The 16106-nt window shown below is 40.9% G+C and overlaps 1 long non-coding RNA gene across 1 annotated transcript in view; it reads left to right on the top strand.

Annotated features, from left to right (window-relative positions):
* The first annotated feature begins 6978 nt into the window (after positions 1-6978).
* LOC135558190 (uncharacterized) overlaps positions 6979-16106 on the top strand; it is a 36924-nt gene continuing 27796 nt past the window's right edge. Inside the window, exon 1 of the long non-coding RNA XR_010458321.1 lies at positions 6979-7233. This is a non-coding gene — a long non-coding RNA (uncharacterized LOC135558190). The remainder of the gene's footprint in view (positions 7234-16106) is intronic.

Raw genomic sequence — 16106 nt, 5'->3', positions numbered from 1 at the left:
AAATGAAACTGACACTACACATCCAAGTATATGGTACCAAATTATGAAAGACAAGTATTGTACTTTTGTATTCCGTAAAGTCAGCGTGGAAGATGTGAAAAGATTATTGTTGTCTATCAACAATGACAAGCCGCCGGGGTCTGACAATCTGGATGGAAAACTACTGAGGATAATAGCAGACGATATTGCCACTGCCATTTGCCACATCTTCAATTTAAGCCTACTAGAGAGACTGTGCCCTCAGGCCTGGAGGGAGGCTAAAGTGTTTCCGCTACCCCAGAATAGTAAAGCCCCCTTTACTGGCTCAAATAGCTGACCAATCAGCCTGTTACCAACCCTTAGTAAACTTCTGGTAAAAGTTGTGTTTGACCAGATACAATGCTATTTCACAGTAAACAAATTGACAACAGAATTTCAGCACGCTTATAGGGAAGGACACTCAACAAGCACAGCACTTACACAAATTACTGACGATTTGCTGGGAGAAATTGATTATGAATGATTTTGGGGGCTGTATTGTTAGACTTCAGTGCGGCTTTTGACATTTATCAATCATAGTCTGCTGCTGGATAAACGTATGTGTTACGGCTTCACAACCCCTGCTTCAATGTGGAAAAAGAGTTACTTGTCGAACAGAACACAGAGGGTGTTCTTTAATGGAAGCCTCTGAAATATAATCCAGTTAGAATCAGGAATTTCCCAGGCTAGCTGTTTAGTCCCCTTGCTTTTTGTTTTGTTTTACTAATGACATTCCACTGACTTTGAGTAATGCCAGAGTGTCTATGTATGCGGATGACTCAACACTATACAGTTAGTTTCAGAGTCGGTGGGAAAAAAGAAGTTAGCCCTAAATATTTCTAAAACTAAAGGCAATGTTTTTGGAACAAAATACCCACTAAACCCTAAACCTCAACTAAATCTTGTAATAAATAACGTGGAAATTGAGCAAGTTGAGATGACTAAACTGCTTGGAGTAACCCTAGATTGTAATTCGTCAAGATCAAAACATATTGATGCAATAGTAGCTAAAATGTGTCATGACGTTGGCCTGAGGGGTAGGTTTATGACAGTCATAAATACCTCTTTCCCCCTTTTTCCTCTCTCTACCCTACTGAGGTTACATTTACAAAACCCTTGGTTAACATAGAGATTCTGGGAACGTCAGAAGGTGGGGGGAAATGAACTATATTCTGGTAATCCTACCAATGGTACTTAATGAATAGGATGTCATTTCGGTTGTCATCTGAGACATTCTCATCAATGATAAGATGACATAAACTCTACAGTGGAAAGTCTACACATCAGAGTTATCAGATTCACATGGAATTGTTGTTCAATTTAAATGTTTGAATATTAAATGATTTGTGATGGGATGAAATGTGATTTTAGCTTCTAAAATGTGAAATGTGGGTTTTCATAAGATAGGGCTGCTCACTCAGTGGCCCGCCCACGTGAAGAAACACACCCCTTTTCTCCCTTCCTATATAAAGCCTTAAAGACAATAGAACTTCCTGTTCTGGGGATGTAGGACGACGGTCCGATGTCAGAATGGTTCAGATAAAACCTACAGAACAAAGCCAACATCAGCGTATGCTTTGGTTGCGAATGGTATGAACTTTGAACTCTTATTCACTACAGATGTGATACCTCCTAGCCATTGAGTTAGCAACCACAGCTGCAAACGCAGATTAAAGAATTTACAACTTTCAGATGAGACTGAATTAAGATGACGATTGATATTGACTGCTATTGATGTAAAATATTACTAGGTTTTTAAGAGTTTATTCTGAAGATAACAGCCTTATAAATATTATTTTGTGGTGCCAATTCTCTAGTTAATTACATTTACATGATTAGGTCAATCAGGTGATATTGATTGCGGAGAAATTATTTTATAGAATAGCATGTCATATCACTTCACCCGGCATAAACAAAGACACGACAAATGGGAAGAAGTCTGTCTATAATAAAGCGATGCTCTGCCTTCTTAACAACACTATCAACAAGGCAGGTTCTACAGGCCCTAGTTTTGTTGCACCTTGACTACTGTTCAGTTGTGTGGACAGATGCCACAAAAAAAGGACTTAGGAAAATTGCAATCAGCTCAGAACAAAGCAGCACGGCTGGCCCTTGGATGTACACAGAGAGCTAATATTAATAATATGCATGTCAATCTCTCTTGGCTGAAAGTGGAGGAGAGATTGACTTCACCACTACTTTTATTTATGAGAGGTATTGACATGTTGAATGCACCGAGCTGTCTGTCTAAACTACTGGCACACAGCTCAGACACCCATGCATACCCCACAAGACATGCCACAAGAGGTCTCTTCAAAGTCCCCAAGTCCAGAACAGACTATGGCAGGCACACAGCACTACATAGTGCATTGACTACATGGAACTCTATTCCACATCAAGTAACTCATGCATACAGTAAAATTAGATATAATAACAGATATAATAACAAAAGCACCTTATGGAACAGCGGGGACTGTGAAGCAACACAAGCATTGGCACAGACACATGCATACACACACACGATAACTTACGCACCATACATACGCGTGGATTTAGTACTGTAGATGTGTGGTTGTAGTAGAGTAGGGGCCTGAGGGTACACAGTGTGTTGTGATTTCCGTGAGTGTATTGTAATGTTTTTAAAATGTTATAAACTGCCTTAATTTTGCTGGACCCCAGGAAGCGTAGCTGCTGCTTTGGCAGGGGATTGGTATGGAGATCCATAATATATGTATTTGTATGGTTCCATTTATTTAGCTCTGTTAAACCTACCCTTTGAAATGACTTCGATAACAACATTATATCTATTTTGTTATTAACATGTCTCTTGATTATCATTCTCATAATAGCACATTGGTAGCAATCAGTGACCAACACAAAAGCTAAGCAGGGCTGGGCTTGGTTGAAACCCTGGACGGGAATCCAAATGAGTAGCTGTAGATCAACTCCTGTAGGAGGTACTGCGCTGCCAATATTTATTAATTTTTTTATAGTGGATGTAACGTTGAAGATCTGACATTGTTTCAAAGGTACAAATTCAACATATTTTATGCAAGGTTTGTCTATGTTGAAAATTGGTTTTAATAATGATGTTATAATCCTGTGGTTGAAACTTCCCCCTCAAAACAACGCTTTCCTTTGATTACTTTTTCAAATCCAATGTATTTTTCACATAGATTCCACGTCACAATATGTTGACAAATCATGTTGAAACAACTTTGATTGAATCCGTTTGTGACCAGTGAGATATAGCTGCCTCAGCAAGAGTGTTCATTCTCCTACTGTACCATGTAACTGGGAGGGATGTAAAATTAATGTGCCAATGAATGTGGTTGCACTGCATGGGAAGATCAATAACTGTAACTCACCCAGAGGTAATTATAAGTTGGGGAAGCCAGGACTACCTTAAAATACCCTTCAATTGTTATAAGGTTAGAGTGTCTGACAGAAGATACGCATAGAGGTGCAGCCTGGTTTGATCATTCTATGAGAAATGTTCTGTTTTGCCATTGTGTTTCCCTAACATGTAAACTGGATATCAGGTAATATCATTACACATAATAGTAAGCCATTTTCTATTTTCTTGAGCAGGGCTGTTCAATTCTGGTCCTGCAGGGCCGAAACCACTTCTGGTGTTTGTTTCTACCTGGTAGTTAATTGCACTCACCTAGTGTTCCAGATCTGAATCAGTCACTTGTTAGGAGAGGAAGAAAACCAGAAGTGTTTTAGCCCTCCTGGAACAACATTGACCAGCCCTGTTCTACAGCATATCCAACTTGAGTCTCACAATTTTTCTCTTTCCTCTCCCTCTCTTACTGAACTAACTGAAGGGCCCTCACATGTCATCTCTTTCCTGGACAGTGGCTATTCCCGCAGAGGCTGACAGGAAGAAGAAATCATCTCATATGTCAGTGCTAAGGCAGAGCAAGTGCCTTTACTAACGGCAGAAATGGAGTCATTTCAGTTAGAGTGTCCGCCGCAACTTGTAATTTCAGACTTGGAGCTGAGCTTCTGTCAAGCATGTCCGTCCGCCTTGTACAGGCTTCAGATCTTGCCGCGGCTGTACAGTTGTGTCCATGGCAACATTGTATCATGTTGTGCTGATTCTGATGAAAGCTACTGATGATTTGAGCCTTGTATTGTGTCCCTGTACTACTGTGTATGAGGGTCAGAAAAGTAAGTGAAAGGAAACAAATGTCCCTATGGACGACCTCGAATAAGAATAAGCTGCGATTAAAGTACCCAAGATGCTCTCTGTCAAATAAATACTGTAGAAGTTATAGAAGGATAAAGAGTATCCAAGGACATAACAACATCAGTTTCTGCTCAGGAAGTAACTTTTCCAATAAGTGTTCTAACCACTTCAAAATCCTCAGAAGAAAGAACATCATGTTGTTACCCCAGATATGGTCACCTCAGATATGGACCCTACTGCTGCTGTGGTTTCATTGGGGATTCTAGGGAACATCTGTCTCTGTCTGTCTCAGCAGCAGTTGGGACGTGACTCAGAGAGAGATGTCTACTCTCCAAGGAAGGTGGGTACTTATAGGTGGGTAGTACTAATGCTGAGGAGATAATGAAAGAGCTCTGAGTAGGTTTTGAGGATCCTTTCGAAATGAAACATTGACCATGCATAGTTCAGCTGCTTCAGAGCATGAATTGAGCTACAAAGCTCTCTGTCTCTTATGCCTCCTCACTGGGCACAAACTGGATGAATTAGCATTCAATGTAATTTGTCAACATATTAGGATGTGGAATCTATGTGGAAAATTAATTTGATTTGAAAAAAGTCATCAACTGTTGTTTTGAGGATGAAATTTCAACCACAGGATTCTTGCATCATGGTAACCAAATTTCAACATAGACAAAACTTGTATACAATATGTTGAATTTATACCTTTAAAGCAACATCAGATCTTCAACGCTATATTCACAATCCAAAGGAAAAAATGGCTGGGCAGAACCTCCTACTGGAGAATGTATATATCTACAGCTACACTTTGGTCTCCCATCAAGGGTTTTAACGAGCCACTGAAAATGCCAATTGGTCTGAATCGCTCCCTTCCACTACAATGGTTGGATTTGCAATCAAACCCTGTCGCACAATTTTTGAGCGAATATTGCATTAATGAACAACCTCCTTTCCAGACCTGTCTGATCACAGCTCTCCCTGTGCTGAGTCACGTGGGTTGCGTCACCCAGGCTAGTTAATCACAGCAAACAAAATGAAATTCAAGTCTAATGTTTTTGTAAACAATTTAACCCACCATGCCTGGAGTATCCAGCAGACACGGATACCCTCTGACTATCTCGACTGTCTTGGCCCCATTCTGTCTGATCCACTAAGCCCTCTGGATTGTAGTCTATTTCATGTACTCTGCAACTTGGTTTCCCGGACAGATGTTGTTCTTCAGCCACTCGGTCATCTGGGCTGCCCTCTCACATTTGACTCTGTTGTGAACACAAAGTATTCAATTAATTAAAAATTGTTTTTAACAATCACTTTTCAAATTAAGCAAGAAATACCTGTACCTGGCGAGACCCGGCTGGCTTCTGCTCAAGCTTGGTGTGTCACTTGGTGTGACCACAGTCCTATGTAATCATGTGTGTGTCCCAAGGACCTCCCCTCATGTATGAAAAAGGTGGCGTTAATAATCACTGCGTGTAAGTCTTTCATGGTTTTCTTTAACTTCAGGCTATAGTAGAGTCTTTGAAAAGAGTGTTTCCTGGTCTATCTCCTCCATTGCAAAAGAGAAAGGTACCACCTAGTCAGTTGCACAACTGTATGCATTCAACCTAAATGTGTCTTCCGCATTTAACCCAACCCCTCTGAATCAGAGAGGTGCGGGGGGGCTGCCTTAATCGACATCCACGTCTTTGGCGCCTGGGGAGCAATTGTTGGAGGTTAACTACCTTGGTCAAGGGCAGAACGGCAGATTTTTTTCACTTTCCTGGCTCGGGGATTCGCTCTTCACCGCTAAGATGAACCGTTAGGGGGGAGATTTTAAGGGATAGTTTCATCCACATTTCTAAATTACATACTTTGAGGAAGGAAGGGTTAATAAGACAGGTCAAAGGTTGAACAAAGGAAAGGGAGCGAGGAAAGAGCAACATGAATAGGGCGGCAGTAGCTTCGAGGTTAGAAATGCAGGCTGATTACTTGCGGGTTATCGGTTCGAACCCCTAGCTGCCTGCAGGGAATGATCCGGCAGCCAAAGGGTTACCACCTGTAATATCTCTGTATACTACCCACTGATGTTGTGCCCTTGAGCAAGGCACTTTACCCACAAGTGCCCATGAGCTGCTCCCAGCCTGTGATGTGTGTTGTCTGTCAGGTTGGTCACTATGACAGAATAGCTGTGCAACTGGCTTATAAATGACCAATAAAGCAAGTATGGTTAAACGAAGGCCAGACTATCTGTGCATGTAATGTATCTAGTCTCGACATGGCTGCATGATAGTAAAGCTTTGTTCACATTGGCAGTTTGAAGTGACCCAAGTCCTAATTATTTGCATATCTGATTTGAATATGTTCTTTTTCCTTGCAGTCTGAACAGCCAAAAAACACATGGAATCGGATATTTCAAGCTAGTACCACGGTAATATCATGGTACCAAAACGTCATGATACTTATGATAGCAACATTTTAGAATAGATAGTTCCGTTTCATATGATACTGCATACTTTTTCTGTCTTACCAATCTAAAGAACCTGCTGGTGCCTGTTCTAAAATGTTTATAAAGTCAGTTTTATTTATACATTTGGTTGAATTGAAGCAACAGGCACTAGTCTCTTGTATGCACAGGTCCAATAATATCCGCGTCATGTTCATGCGCATATCACGTTTGGCAGCTGTAATCAGCCAGCCGCATCCCCTAACAGCAACAGCTTCTCTCCATCAGCTCTTCAAGCGCGTCTAATTTTCCAGTCTTTAGTCGTGATAGTGATGATGAGCGGGGATGCAGACCTAGACCCTGATGAGTCTTCCACTGTTAGATTTGTACAATTGTTACATTGGAGCAGCGTGCAAAATGAGCTATGTTGATACATTGTATAATTTCACCGCTTGTTATAACCAAGCACACTGTCCAGACTTTGCAAGTTCACTGTCATACAGCCTCTGTGAGTGTCAGAGAGTGGAAATGGAGCACCGCTTCGTGACCGGCATGTTTGCAGCTTTACAGCAAAGAAAACGGCTTGTATCTAACCAAAACGGTAATTTACCCGATTTGGATTTTTTTTCTTCTATTGGGATTCACATGCATTTTATGTCATTTCACAAACCAAGTCACGGGCCGTTTTAGACTAATCCCGTGTAGCTAATAATTGTTTTGATAACAAGCAACGTTCAGTCATTTTACCTAGCTAGCTAACAACCTGGTAATACAACCATTGGTTTAGGAATATTTGATTGGCACAGGAAGACAAGAAAAGGGTTCTGCTTCAAAAAGGTAGGCTTCATATTGGCCTAATGTCAGCCTAAACTATGTAAACAATCTATTTATTTCTGGTGCCCCTTAAATTCAGTTTGGTGCAATGTGAGTTTGTGGGAGAGTGTGTGTGTCTGTGTTAAACTGCAGAGAAAATAAGGTTTCATGCCGTGTTTTCCCCTTACTGACACAATGACATGTAGATCATCATACATGTACAGTGCCTTCGGAAAGTATTCAGACCACTTGACAGCCTTATTCTAAAATTGATTAAATCATTTCCCCCCTCATCTACACACAATACACCATAATGACAAAGCAAAAACTATTTTTGCAAATGTTTTAAAAATAAAAAATATTACATTTACATAAGTATTCAGACCCTTTACTCAGTACATTGTTGATACAACTATGGCTGTAAGGACCGACGCCGGACAGGAGAAGCGGGTACGGGGAGTCAAACCTTTATTCAGGAACAGACATAGAACACGACAGGAACAGCGTCAGCACATAGGTAAACAAGGACATATGACAAACAATCCCGAAGCAGGGAACAGAGCTTGGGAACAGACAGATATAGGGAAGGTAATGACACAAGTACTGATGGTGGCTTGAGTGCGTAATGCTGGGGATCCTGGAACCCTCGAGCACCAGGGGGAGGAAGAGCGGGAGCAGGCGTGACCATGGCAGTTGTTACAGCCTTGAGTCTTCTTGGATATGACACTACAAGCTTGGCACACCTGTATTTGGGGAGTTTCTCCCATTCTTCCCAGCAGATCCTCTCAAGGTCTGTCAGGTTGGATGGGGAGTGTCGCTGCACAGCTATTTTCAGGTTTCTCCAGAGATGTTAGACTGGGTTCATGTCTGGGCTCTGGCTGGGCCATTCAAGGACAGTCAGAGACTTGTCCCAAAGCCACTCCTGCATTTTGGCTGTGTGCTTATGGTCGTTGTCCTGTTGGAAGGTGAATCTTTGCCCCCAGTCTGAGGTCGTGAGCGCTCTGAGGCAGATTTTCATCAAGGATCTCTCTGTACTTTGCTCCGTTCATCTTTCGCTCGATCCTGACTAGTCTCACAGTCTCTTCCGCTGAAAAACATCCCCACAGCATAATGATGCCACCACCATGCTTCACCATAGGGGCGATGCCAGGTTTCCTCCAGACGTTACACATGGCGTTCAGGCCAAAGAGTTCAATTTTGGTTTCATCAGACCAGAGAATCTTGTTTCTGAGTCCTTTAGGTGCCTTTTGGCAAACTCCAAGTGTGCTGTCATGTGCCTTTTACTGAGGAGTGGCTTCAATCTGACACCTTCACCATAAAGGCCTGATTGGTGGAGTGCTGCAGAGATGTTTGTCCTTCTGGAAAGTTCTAACATCTCCACAGAGGAACTCTGGAGCTCTGTCAGAGTGACCATTGGGTTCTTGTTCACGTCCCTGACCGAGGCCCTTCTCCCCAGATTGCTCAGTTTGGCCGGGCGGCCAGCTCTAGGAAGAATATTGGTTGCTCCAAATTTCTTCCATTTAAGAACGATGGAGGCCACTGTGTTCTTGGGGACCTTCAAAACTGCAGCAATATTTTGATACTTTTCCCCAGACGGACAATTCCTTCGACCTCATGGTTTGGTGTTTTCTCTGACATGCACTGTCAACTGTGGGACCTTATATAGACAGGTGTGTGCCTTTCCAAATCATGTCCAATCGATTGGGTTTACCACAGGTGGACTCCAATCAAGTTGTAGAAACATCTCAAGGATGATCTATGGAAACAGGATGCACCTCAGCTCAATTTTGAGTCTCGTAGCAAAGGGTCTGAATACTTAGGTAAATAAGGTATTTCTGTTTTTTTATTGTAATAATTTTGCAAATATTTCAAAAAACTGTTTCTTTGTCATTATGGGGTATTGTGTGTAGAGTGAAGAGGAAATCAATTAATTTAATCGTTTTAGAATATGGCTGTAACGTAACAAAATGTGGAAAAACTAGAGGGTTCTGAATACTTTCCGAATGCACTGTATATCACAGGAGGTTGACGGCACCTTCATTTGGAAGGATGGGCTTGTGTTAATGGCTGTTGTGGAATGGTATCAAACACATGGTTTCTATATGTTTGATGCCGTTCTGTTTGTGCCGTTCCAGCCATTATTATGATCTGTCCTTCCTCCAGCAGCTTCCAATTTTTTTTCACTGTGGGTATCACATTAATACTCGGTATCGTGATACTTGGCCTGGTATCGTATTGTTTGTAAAATGTTGGTATCGTGACAAGCCTAGTTTGGACAGTGGGTAGTCCAAAACAGATTTGAAAAACCAAACTGATTTGAGCATTAAGGCCTGCAGTGTGAAGAAGGCTTTAGAGGCTCTGGTGAATTTAAGTCTTTCATGGTTCCACTATGGTTGTACTATTAAAAAAACATGCACATAACATGCACATTGTTATTAAAAGACACATTGTTATTAAAAGACAGCAACGTATTCACCAACAAATATAAGTGTTGAGGCAAATCATTGGTTAGCTAACTACCTATCATATTAATTGTGCAACAATTTGATAGCTAACATTTACTAGCTAAGTGCCAGCCAGTCAGTGGCGCTGACAGATTGACACTAGTATCAACAAAATGTGTTTCACACTCTGTCCCATAAAACATGACATTGCTAACTAGGCATCATTTAGCTAATAAAATGTCAATTTTTATTAGGAAGTTAAAAAAGTTAGACACTCAACTTTGGTAGATAGCAAGCTAAATAGCTTGGTTTCCATTTTCCAACAGAATTTTCTAATTCCCCTTATTGGTCATCACCGGTTACTGGTCTTGGAACACGCGTGTTCACCAGAAACAACTCACAATTCACACACATCCCTAGTCATCCCTACTGCCTCTGATCTGGCGGACTCACTAAACACACATGCTTCATTTGTAAATTATGTCTGAGTGTTAGTATGCCCCTGGCTCTCAGTACATTTTTAAAAAATCATCTGGTTTGCTCAATATTTATACTTTTACTTTTGATACATATATATATATATATATATATATATATATATATATATATATTTTAGCAATTACATTAACTTTTGTTACTTGTTAGTATATTTAAAACCAAACACTTTTAAACTTTTACTCATGTCATATTTTCTATTAAGGTATCTTTACTTTAACTCAAATATGACAATTGGGTACTTTTTCCACCACTGATAACACATTGGAAATGAATTACTCTGGTGAGCCAGGCTTTCTTAGTTTCTCTAAACATTCTGTGTTTTTTATACAGTACTGTGAAGCATGTTGTAGTCAGTGCAACCTTGGCTGCGTGTTAGTGTTTGTAAAGCCTCAAAATACTGCATGACACATTAAGGCATCTTTTGAAAATCATCTCAGTAAAAGGCCAAATTATGTCTTCCATATAATTTTATTGCAGTCATCCTTTTACCAGTATGTTTACTCTCCGGGAAAGCTTGTTCTACTGCCATCATGACTAGCTAAGTTATAAAATACGATCTTACAGTGTTATGCTTTTACAAGGCAGTTCAGAGAAACAGAACGTAATTTTGGTGTGCATAGAAAGGAGTCATGAGTGCCTTCAGGTGCATGTGCCACAGCAAATGTTCTTCAAAATTAACAAATAGTCTAATTCTGTTCAGAACAACCCAGTGTATGACTTCATGTCATCATGTGACTATACATCAAACATAGTGATCTTAATCATTGACACCGTGTAGGACATTCGTTTTATGGTTTAAAAATGTGAAGTGCGTATTTGGACTCACAGGTGTTTGGCTGGCTAATATGATATCAAAGAGGCTATTTATTATAATAATACATAGAGTCATCTCAATTTACAGCCTTTCCTTCATTCAGACAACAAAACGTTTGCAAAAGTTGCCCAATTACCGGGAGGGATGGGGGCAACTTCTTGTCGTGTGCAATGCTCAAGTTCAGAATGGCCGTCAGTCAAAATGCAGCGCTGTGAAGCGCAGAGCCAGAGCTCTTATGCCATGTACAGTATGTTACTGCACATCGACTACGTTCCATTTTAGGCACGTATTAGTGTCCAAATCTCCCATTTTTAACCCGTATACAGGTACGTGTGTAAAGGGCTATGCCACAGTGGTTCTCCTATCTGTCTTAATTGCTCAGTGAATCTGGCACAGCCTCAGCTTCGTGAGCTGCCAGCTTTGCCTTACACTGCATGGTCCCCTGAGAGTGCATTATGAGTGATCTTTCCACCTAATTGGCTGCCTTATCCTGTTTCGTTTCCTCACTTCACTGTTTGTCCATGTACAGTGACAGCTAGCCTAGGCACTTAACCAGTGTCATCTCTGTCCTCCTCTTCAGAAACACTTCAAAACATGACCAGGCTATATTATTTGATTGTCAATGCATGAACAGAGTGCAGATAGTGTACATACAGTGCCTTGCGAAAGTATTCGGACCCCTTGAACTTTGCGACCTTTTGCCACATTTCAGGCTTCAAACATAACAATATAAAACTGTATTTTTTGTGAAGAATCAACAACAAGTGGGACACAATCATGAAGTGGAACGACATTTATTGGATATTTCAAACTTTTTTAACAAATCAAAAACTGAAAAATTGGGCGTGCAAAATTATTCAGCCCCTTTACTTTCAGTGCAGCAAACTCTCTCCAGAAGTTCAGTGAGGATCTCTGAATGATCCAATGTTGACCTAAATGACTAATGATGATAAATACAATCCACCTGTGTGTAATCAAGTCTCCGTATAAATGCACCTGCACTGTGATAGTCTCAGAGGTCCGTTAAAAGCGCAGAGAGCATCATGAAGAACAAGGAACACACCAGGCAGGTCCGAGATACTGTTGTGAAGAAGTTTAAAGCCGGATTTGGATACAAAAAGATTTCCCAAGCTTTAAACATCCCAAGGAGCACTGTGCAAGCGATAATATTGAAATAGAAGGAGTATCAGACCACTGCAAATCTACCACGACCTGGCCGTCCCTCTAAACTTTCAGCTCATACAAGGAGAAGACTGATCAGAGATGCAGCCAAGAGGCCCATGATCACTCTGGATGAACTGCAGAGATCTACAGCTGAGGTGGGAGACTCTGTCCATAGGACAACAATCAGTCGTATATTGCACAAATCTGGCCTTTATGAAAGAGTGGCAAGAAGAAAGCCATTTCTTAAAGATATCCATAAAAAGTGTTGTTTAAAGTTTGCCACAAGCCACCTGGGAGACTCACCAAACATGTGGAAGAAGGTGCTCTGGTCAGATGAAACCAAAATTGAACTTTTTGGCAACAATGCAAAACGTTATGTTTGGCGTAAAAGCAACACAGCTAATCACCCTGTACACACCATCACCACTGTCAAACATGGTGGTGGCAGCATCATGGTTTGGGCCTGCTTTTCTTCAGCAGGGACAGGGAAGATGGTTAAAATTGATGGGAAGATGGATGGAGCCAAATACAGGACCATTCTGGAAGAAAACCTGATGGAGTCTGCAAAAGACCTGAGACTGGGACAGAGATTTGTCTTCCAACAGGACAATGATCCAAAACATAAAGCAAAATCTACAATGGAATGGTTCAAAAATAAACATATCCAGGTGTTAGAATGGCCAAGTCAAAGTCCAGACCTGAATCCAATCGAGAATCTGTGGAAAGAACTGAAAACTGCTGTTCACAAATGCTCTCCATCCAACCTCACTGAGCTCAAGCTGTTTTGCAAGGAGGAATGGGAAAAAATGTCAGTCTCTCGATGTGCAAAACTGATAGAGACATACCCCAAGCGACTTACAGCTGTAATCGCAGCAAAAGGTGGCGCTGAATAATTTTGCACGCCCAATTTTTCAGTTTTTGATTTGTTAAAAAAGTTTGAAATATCCAATAAATGTCGTTCCACTTCATGATTGTGTCCCACTTGTTGTTGATTCTTCACAAAAAATACAGTTTTATATCTTTATGTTTGAAGCCTGAAATGTGGCAAAAGGTTGCAAAGTTCAAGGGGGCCGAATACTTTCGCAAGGCACTGTACATACAGTGTACGTACATGACTAAAGGTATTTGGACACCTGCTCGTCGGACGTCTCATTCCAAAATCATGGGCATTAATATGGAGTTGGTCCCCCCTTTGCTGCTATAACAGCCTCCACTCTTCTGGGAAGGCTTTCCACTAGATGTTAGAACATTGCTACAGAGACTTGCTTCCATTCAGCCACATTCATTAGTGAGGTTTGGCACTGGTGTTGGGCGATTAGGCCTGGCTCGCAGTCGGAGTTCCAATTCATCCCAAAGGTGTTCGATGTGGTTGATGTCAGGGCTCTGTGCAGGCCAGTCAAGGTCTTCCACACCGATCTCGATAAGCCATTTCTGTATGGACCTCGCTTTGTGCACAAGGGCATTGTCATGCTGAAACAGGAAAGAGCTTTCCCCAAACGGTTGCCACAAAGTTGGAAGCACAGAATGGTCTAGAATGTCATTGTATGCTGTAGCATTAAGATTTCCTTTCACTGGAACTAAGGGTCCTAGCCCGAACCATGAAAAACAGCCCCAGACAATTATTCCTTCACCAAACTTTACAGTTGGCACTATGCATTGGGGCAGGGAGCATCCTCCTGACATCCACCAAACCCAGATTCGTCCCTCCGACTTCCAGATGGGGAAGTGTGACTCATCACTCCAGAGAATGCTACAGAGTCCAATGGTGGCGAGCTTTACACCACTCCAGACGACATTTGGCAATGTGCATGGTAATTTTAGGCTTATGTGTTGCTGCTCGGCCATTGAAACCCATCTCATGAAGCTCCCGACTAACAGTTATGGTGTGACGTTGCTTCCAGAGGCAGTGTGGAACTCGGTAGTGAGTGCGGCAACCGAGGAGAGACGCGCCTTAGCACTCGACGGTCCCATTCTGTGACCTTGTGTGGCCTACCACTTTTTGGCTGAGCCGTTGTTGCATCTAGATATTTCCACTTCACAATAACAGAACTTACATTTGACAAACTGACTTTTTAGAAAGGTGGCATCCTATGACGGTGCCACGTTGAAAGTCACTGAGTTCTTCAGTAAGGCCATTCTACTGCCAATGTTTGTCTGTGGAGATTGCATGGCTGTGTGCTCAATTTTATACACCTGTCAGCAACGAGTGTGGCTGAAATAGACGAATCCACTCATTTGAAGGGGTGTCCACATACTTTTGTATATATAGTGTATATACTGTATGCATGTATGAATGACAAAATATGTGGAAACAAACTGTAGTAAAGATTGTACACATGCACACGGAGTTATATAGTATATTGTCTGTAAACGTAAATTAAAACTGGAGAGATTTGTTTTGATCCAATACTGTATAATCAGTCATTTAGTTAGTCTCTATTACCATGGCTATTGACAGTACATAGACTCATCTACCCTTTAGAATTATTTGGAAGTGTATCAGAGTGAAAGCCTCCTTCCTGCTCATGGACAGACAAAATGGCCAAGCTAAATGTTCAGTACAGATATCTTCCCAGAAACACAATGGATTTCAATCTCAGTAAAGTGTCTAAATTAATTTTGCTTCAATCACTTTTCACTCTTTAAAATGTATAATACTCCTGTCCTCCACACAAGGCTAGTCAAAAAGAAAACGTTTCAGTGAATGTGATTAATTAATTTGACCATTCAATGAATAATAATACAGTCCAATGAAATGAAAGACACTCATATTGTCAAGGTCTTTACAATGATATTTCCTGTGATCACTTAGTTTAATAGAGTGAAAGGATGTTAGGTTAGAACTCAATGGTCCCTATTGTCACATAAAGTAATCTGCTTCAAATGTGAATATTGTCCATGTGTTTACAGCTAAAATCTTCAAAGCAGTTCCATTGAATGTGAAATTAATGAATTTGTTGTCAAGGTAAAATAAATCAATAGAGAAATATCACTAAAAGCTCATTTTGTAATGAATCAACACAAACATGGCACTCTATGAAATCCCAAGCAGCTCAGGAACCACCTCAATTCACTCTACAATGATGGGAAAGTGGCCGTTGCCTGTCTGCAAACACAAACAAAGGACAACAAAAGTCAAGTCATAGTAGTGTAGCTATACCACTGTGCACACATCGCAATGTCAATGTGGAAATTTGGGTAATATTTGATTGAGACGTTGATCAATTAAAGTTCAACCGTTTGCTAAATTCCCAATGTGTTGTCACTATGCCTTCAAACATCTAAAAACACGAAGAAATTCCAATGGAAAAACAATGTCAGATTTTTGGTTTAGTTGTCATCTAAATGTTGTTATCACTGCACTTTCAACTATTTAAATGCACAACAAAGTTCAAATGGGAATGCAATGCCAGATATCCTGATGCCTAGTCACCTTACCCTTATACATACTGTGTCTGCCTTCATCACTCCAGTGTCTCTGCACATTGTAAATATGCTATTGGAACTTGCCTTGTATACGTATAATTGACTGACTTCTCGTGTTCTTCTTAATTCTTATTGTTATGTCTCGTGTGTTTGTTCTACCGTATGCTATTATTAGTACTACACTGATATTGATGACTACATTAACGTGAAAGTTAATGTATTATCACTGTGCAAAATACCTGGATTGTAGTTGAGATTACTTTTTTTTTTAAGTGATCAATGCGGTTCGAGATTCAACGCTGATGATTATAGGAA

This window comes from Oncorhynchus masou, chromosome 17, assembly GCF_036934945.1.
Source record: "Oncorhynchus masou masou isolate Uvic2021 chromosome 17, UVic_Omas_1.1, whole genome shotgun sequence".
Lineage (NCBI taxonomy): Eukaryota > Metazoa > Chordata > Actinopteri > Salmoniformes > Salmonidae > Oncorhynchus > Oncorhynchus masou.
The sequence above is the reverse complement of the archived record's forward strand: the minus strand, read 5'-3'. Positions and strand labels throughout refer to the sequence as shown.